Genomic DNA, 6,705 nt, shown 5'->3' on the forward strand with positions numbered 1-6,705 from the left:
CATGTTATCATCCTCCCGATAACAATGGAGCCTCTTCTGAGATTCATATGTTGCCTCAACAATAGGAAGGGCAGAAGAATCTTCCTCCTTACTCTCAGCTTTTCAGCACGGGTTTTTTGCCTCTTCCTTTTTACACGAGGATTAGTCGCAGGGTCAACAACAGCATCAGCATCTTTACCCACGTTAGTTGTGGATCCAGCTTTTTCGCCTTTTTTCCTTTGACTGAAAAATGACTTCAATCCGGCAGTTGTGATGGTGGGGGCTTTTTCAGCTGCAAACAAAAATCACAAAACATCAATAACAGCCATACCACTATACCAGGAAACAAAACTAAAGCTATTTACCTAGATAATCCAAAACTGCCTCCTTATCCGAATCCCACTTCAATAAATCCGCAACAGATAACAAACCTACCGAATCCTCTAATAAAAAATCCAACAAGACGTTATCATCAAAAACCCTATCGTCAACATCAAGCACCTGGACAGGTTCGGGAGACCAAGAAAGGGGGAACCTCTCCTCTAAAAACTCGTCCAAATAAAAAGGAAACTCCTCTTCAACGCTTCTAACTTTGACAAACATCGTTTTAAAATCTTTGAACGATGACTTATACAGAGAAAATAATGAACGACGCGGATGGCTATTAAGATTCACCTACAGACCTCGCCTGACTCCTTTTGATTGAAACAAGGAAAAGAATACTCTCAAGGAAGGAGGATGCTCCAGGACATCCATCAGAATCTCAAAGGCACGTACAAAGCCCCAAGAGTTAGGGTGTAATTGCGAAGGAGCACAATTTAGCCAGAATAGCACGCCACATTCAAAATTCGTGAAAGGAAACCTGACACCCAGCTCAGTCAATAAGCAAGAATAAAACATAGAAGTATGACCAACCTTCAATCTGCTCACACACACGATCCTTTTCCTCGCAAGGTAAAAGCTCTATCCTAATCTTATGCCCCTCCCTCACCCACACACTAGAGCCTAACACCTTCACAGACTGACAATCATCAAACATAGACACACATTGCTTCACCTGTTCATTAACCCAACTGCAAGGATCATCTTCCGACACAACAACCTTACCCTTTTCCATGGTAAATAAAAAAGAAAAAAGAAGAGAGGAAGAAACGAAAAACAAGAAGAAAACAGATGAGAAGACCGAAAACCTTCAACACAAACCTTTGGTACTCATTTTCCTTTTTCCCTCCTCTGATAAGCAAACCCAGTATCAAAAATAAGAAGATTAGAAGTTACCTACAGCAACCCCAGTAATAAAACATGGGATAGTAAAACGGTTTCAAAACAGCAAGATAAAACCGTTCTGATCTCAACCATCCAAAAGACAACAACAAAAATAAAGGGCCAGGATCGCGTGGGGAACCGCAACTAAGAAAGTCACATCAATCATTTCAGCACGGAAAACGAAACGACAATTAAATGCTCTGTTTTCTCTCTTTTCTAAGAAAACCAATGCAGAGAATGAAACATTTAAACCACGACAACAAATCCAGCATATACAAAGATTAAGCTCGCCACTGTCCCCTAAAGGACACAAGGCGACCTTGGGGGCTATGATACGTAGCCTATAAGCTCGGTCAACAGAGCTTACCATACGTAGCCTATAAGCTCGGTCAGCAGAGCTTATCTCGCCATATCAAATCAAATACACAACAAACACCCAAAAATCCGAAAGCTCCAACAAATCACAGAATCTCAACTAACTAGAATCGGGATATTCTCGGCAAACTCGAAAAATCCCAAAACAAGCTCTAACCAACTTACTTCCAACGCCTATATAAACAGATAAGTAACTCCACAGGAGACAGGTTACACAACACACTCATTCTAATTTATTTAACATATTCTCACTTAATTCATATTCTCACTTGAGCGTCGGAGTGCTTTTTGCAGGTGCTCCCGCCGCTGTGTTCTTCCTCAGTCGAAGTATCATCCTCCCGCCGAGCATTGTGATCTGCAGGAGGGATTCCTATACCTCGGCACCCGCAGGACGTAACATTGGTCATGAAATTCGAACATGTATTGGACCAAGGAGTGGTTCGAGGAGTACGATGCATGTCTGGAGAGGGGGCGGGGCTCGGGATGTGGTCTTCTTCCCAAAGTGCTTCCATCTTTATGACCGTGTCGGTAAGCCAAGAGTTGGGCACGATTAGAGGTTCAGTGTCCCTCGCATCCCTGCCATTGTTGAACTCTGTATTTGCTGGTGTAGATCTTGCAAAGTATCCCACAAAAAGGAGAACAAAACCTGTATATTGCATTGAGGGGAGAATTGTAGATTTTGAATCTGTTGTGGAAGAGTTGAAAATAAAATAGAACTTTCTTCTAAAAATACCAAAGCACTTTTCTATGCATCCCCTGTGCTGGCCAGGCATGTAGAGAATCTCTCAAATTTAGTGATGAACAATAGCAATCTTGATGGGTTGACTGAGGAAGAACGGAACAAAGTAAGGGATTTAAGTAGTCATACACTAGAGGCATGGTTTGAGATGATATCAGGTGCAAAGAAGATGATGGAGTAGTACGGTGTGAATCCTTGTGGATATTGTCCCGAGGTCCAGGTTGGTCTGGAGGGACATAAGTTGAGAATGCGCAAGGCTTCAAAGCATCAGTCTCGGAATGGTTTACATGTGTGGCAAGAGGCAACAATAGATGATCTTGTGGGTCCGAATTATGTCTGGCATGTTGACGATCTGAATGGATCTCCTCTGAATAACAATCTGAAAAGATATTATGGCAAGGCTCCAGCTGTGGTGGAACTCTGTGTGCATGGAGGGGCTCTTGTTCCAAATCAGTATAAGAGCATGATGAGATTAGATGTTGTTTCCCCAGACCGCGACGAAGTTGACCTTGTTGCCTGATACATCATAATCCCCTTTGAAGTTAGACAATATATTTTTCAATCAAGATTCAGAACTCAATCAGATAAGATCTTGGATTATTGAGTTTGATCAAAGCTGAGGTTTGGTCTCCACTGCTATTCTTTCTGTTGTTGTGACTACTCTAGGTCAAAATTCTTGATCTTTATACATAATAATTGATAGTTAGAAGCATATTCTATCTTTGGAGAAAGATACATAGCTTAAAGAGGGGTATAACAGATATAAGATATTGCATTATCATGTTGTGGGTCTCGATTGACATGCTTTCTGCTCAAACTGTGCAGTTTCTTGTGAAAAAGTGTTGACTATCGACACTGGAATTGATACTATGAAAGACCAAACAGCACATAGTGCAAACTTCAATGCACATAAATGAAAATTCTAGCAGCAGCCATCAAAATAAACCTGAACTTTCATCTTTCGGTGACAAACTTCAAGCATGCCATTGGTATAGTCTTCTCTAAATGATGCTTATTAATTTGTTCTGGTTCTCAAGTCACCTGAGTTTTCTTCCCTTAATATTTATTGAGCATGATTCCTTGCACTTACTTTTAGGTTAATGGTTGCTGAAAAAGGTAAGATTGTGGAAGGATCCAGACTATGGAAGTCGTTCTATTATCACACAGAATTTATAGACTCCACACAGAGATGTTTGACTAAGTGAAACTCCGTAAGTTACCACACCCCGCATTGTATATTCAAATGGATTTTTATTTTGGAACCAATAAAAAAAGAATTTCATGTAATTACTTCATTTTTGGTCTGTATTTACCCCCTACCAAATTTTCTCTACTTTTTATTATCTTAGAGAGAAATTAACAGAATACTTATAACTTACTCATGTATGTTGAATGTTGCATTCTTTTTTTTCTCTGCCCCTGACTATGGAAATCGTTATTGAAATTTGATTCTCTTTTCACGGATTTCATAGTTTATTTCAAGTATCATTTCTGTTTTTACTTTATAATTTGAACTATAGCCATGCTGAAAGATGTGGACAAGTGAATTCACAAGAAGGAGTCAACTATCAAGAATGAGTGCATTAGGACTTAGGAGAGAGGTGATCATAATGATGATTTTTTTTTTTTTTGTGGGTAAAGATCATAATGATGATTATTATATAGTAAATTGCTTTATGGCCCGAATTTTAAGTGTTCATTATGTGGCCCGTTATTTTTTTCAAGAATGGGCCAGAAAGCCCAGAATTGGAAAACGTTACATGGATTAACACCTTATATGTCCCAGTCCAGAAAAGAACTCGTAAACAAAAATAAGAAAAGAAAATTATAACCAAGTTGGGTTGGTCTAGTGGTTAGCTCACTAGTCCGCTTAAACAAGTGTCGGGGGTTCGAATCCCGCCTTGTGCATGCAGCAACTAATATATTTTTAACTAGTTATAAAAAAGAAAGAAGACCACTTTCAAGTTTCAAATGCATGTATAAAATAGTTCACATGACTTCTGCAGTCTCTTTCAAATCTCTTTAACTCCCTTTCAAGAATCAATTCATCACTTAGATTCATAGAATTCTTCCAGTTAATGTTGCAGCTGACACAACACAGCTCTACCAACAAAAGACTAGCTGTGAGTTAATTATGAGAATCCACCTGAGAAATAAAGAATACACTAGCAAGAAAAGCGTGACGCTTATCAATTACTATTATTGGTGAAAACTGAAAAGTCTATATGTGAATATAAATGTGAGTTGAGAATTAATTAGAAGAGAGATTCATGAACGTACATACATGAATCTGGGGCCCTCCAGCGTAGTCAAGTTCATAATAAATTGGACTGGTGAAAATAATCTTGGATATGTCACATTCTCACATTATTAACAGATAACAAATTGAAAGCCACAAGTATATGATAATTTCGTTATTAATTATTATTAATATTCAATTATCACATATAATGGATGTCACCAAGCTTACTGATTTTTGGAAGCGAATCAAACATTAGAAGATACCAGATTGAAAACCACAAGTATATGATAATTTAGTTATTAATTATTATTAAGATTCAATTGTCACATATACGGATAGCACCAACCTTACGGCAAAAGATTCAAGCAAAGATGTTTAAAATATTTTTGAATAAAAACATTTAATTTTATCTATTTAATAAATTATCATATATTAAATTTTTGACACGTGATATAAATTAAAGGTATCATCTTTATTAAAAAATGTTGTTATATTTTTAAAATCGTTATTTTGACGCCAATTTTTTAATTTGTTTAAAATTTATTTTTTTAACAAAAAATTATTAGAAGACTATTTTATCTTTTTATTATTTTTTATAAATTTTATAATATTATTTTATTGCTTCTATTTCATTGTCATTTTGATATTTTTATTTTGCAAATTTAATAACTTTTTAAGAGTTGAATTTTCATTTACAATTTTTATAATTCTCTTATTTTTGATACGTATTTCAAATCATCAAATACTTGTAATATAAAGAGATCAAATATTATTTAAAAGTTATTAGTTTATTTTGATATATTTTAATTTTTATTTATTTAGTTCCTAGATTAGACTTTATATATGTGGACTGTAGGATTTTCTTTGTTTTAACTTAATAAGAGGTTATAAATACCCCTTTAGTTATTGTAGTCGGAGTATTGAGTGATTAGAAGTGTCAAAACACTTTTTAGTTTCGTGATGAAACTATGATGTCAACAAGTGAGGTTGAGTGAGTCCCTCTCTTTGTTGCATCAGGAATTGGATAGAAGGTTGAGAAGTCCTGATACGGAAATAAAAGGATAAACAAGACAAGAATTGAAATTGAATAAAAAAGATACATTGAAATTGAAATAAAAATAAAAAGGGATAGATTGAAATTGAGTACAAAAAGAATCACTCTACTTTCTTCCCGATTTCTTGACGCAACAAGAAAGGGACTACTCAACCTAACTTGCCAACGCCATAGTTTGAAAATTGAATCGAAGGGACTCCTCAACCTTCTACTCAATTCCCCGATATAACAAGAGAGGGACTCCTCAACCTTAATTGTCCACACAATGGTTTCATCACGAAACCAAAAAAGGGTTTTGAAACCCCTAAAAATTCTATGCTACGACTACAATAGCTAAGGAGTTATTTATAACCTCTTATTAGGTTAAAACAAAGAAAACCCTAAAACCCATAAACATAAAGCCCAATCTAATAATTAAATAAACAAAATTAAAATATATTAAATTATATTAAAATATTCTAAAAATATAAACTAATATCTTCTAAATAACACTTGAACTCTTCATATCACGAACATTTGAAGTACGTATCAAGTATCTTCGATTTAATTCTCAAACTATGGCGTAAACAAGTTAGGTTGAGGAGTCCATTTCTTGTTGCGTCAAGAAACTGAATGGAAAATAGAGTGATTCTCTTTGTATTCAATTTCAATCTATCCCTTTTATTTCGATTTGATGAATTTTAATGTATCTTTCATTCTTTCTTATTCAATTTCAATTGATATATTGTTTATCCTTCTTTTTTTTTCTTATCATTTGGTATCATAGTTCAAATATTCGATTAACCCTTATTAATCTATGTCGTTCTTTTTGTATCTAAAAAAAATAAAAAAAGAGTCTAGTATTTCTCACGTCCTTCTTTATGTTCTTATCTTTTTTGTTTGTATTTCATTGTTATCTTGTCGTTCTTGTTGATTTTATATTTAAAAAAAACATACCGTGCAAAAAAAAGAGAAAAATATAAAAAATATATTCTTTATATTTGTCCCTTTTCATATACTATTTTTCCAGTTATAAGATTCGAGGACAAATTTTTTTAAGAGGAAAAGAAT

The 6,705-nt window shown here is 35.1% G+C and overlaps 2 long non-coding RNA genes across 2 annotated transcripts; one reads left to right on the forward strand and one right to left on the reverse strand.

Moving 5' to 3' along the window:
• Positions 1 to 1,416: 1,416 nt before the first annotated feature.
• Positions 1,417 to 2,477, reverse strand: LOC140174474 (uncharacterized). Its single transcript, XR_011863820.1, has 2 exons — positions 2,354 to 2,477; positions 1,417 to 2,266 (listed from the first exon to the last, which is right to left on the reverse strand). It is a non-coding gene; the product is annotated as an uncharacterized lncRNA (long non-coding RNA).
• Positions 2,262 to 3,652, forward strand: LOC112702767 (uncharacterized). Its single transcript, XR_011863819.1, has 2 exons — positions 2,262 to 3,348; positions 3,456 to 3,652. It is a non-coding gene; the product is annotated as an uncharacterized lncRNA (long non-coding RNA).
• The last annotated feature ends 3,053 nt before the right edge of the window (positions 3,653 to 6,705 follow it).

Source organism: Arachis hypogaea, chromosome 7, assembly GCF_003086295.3.
Source record: "Arachis hypogaea cultivar Tifrunner chromosome 7, arahy.Tifrunner.gnm2.J5K5, whole genome shotgun sequence".
NCBI classification, from domain to species: domain Eukaryota; kingdom Viridiplantae; phylum Streptophyta; class Magnoliopsida; order Fabales; family Fabaceae; genus Arachis; species Arachis hypogaea.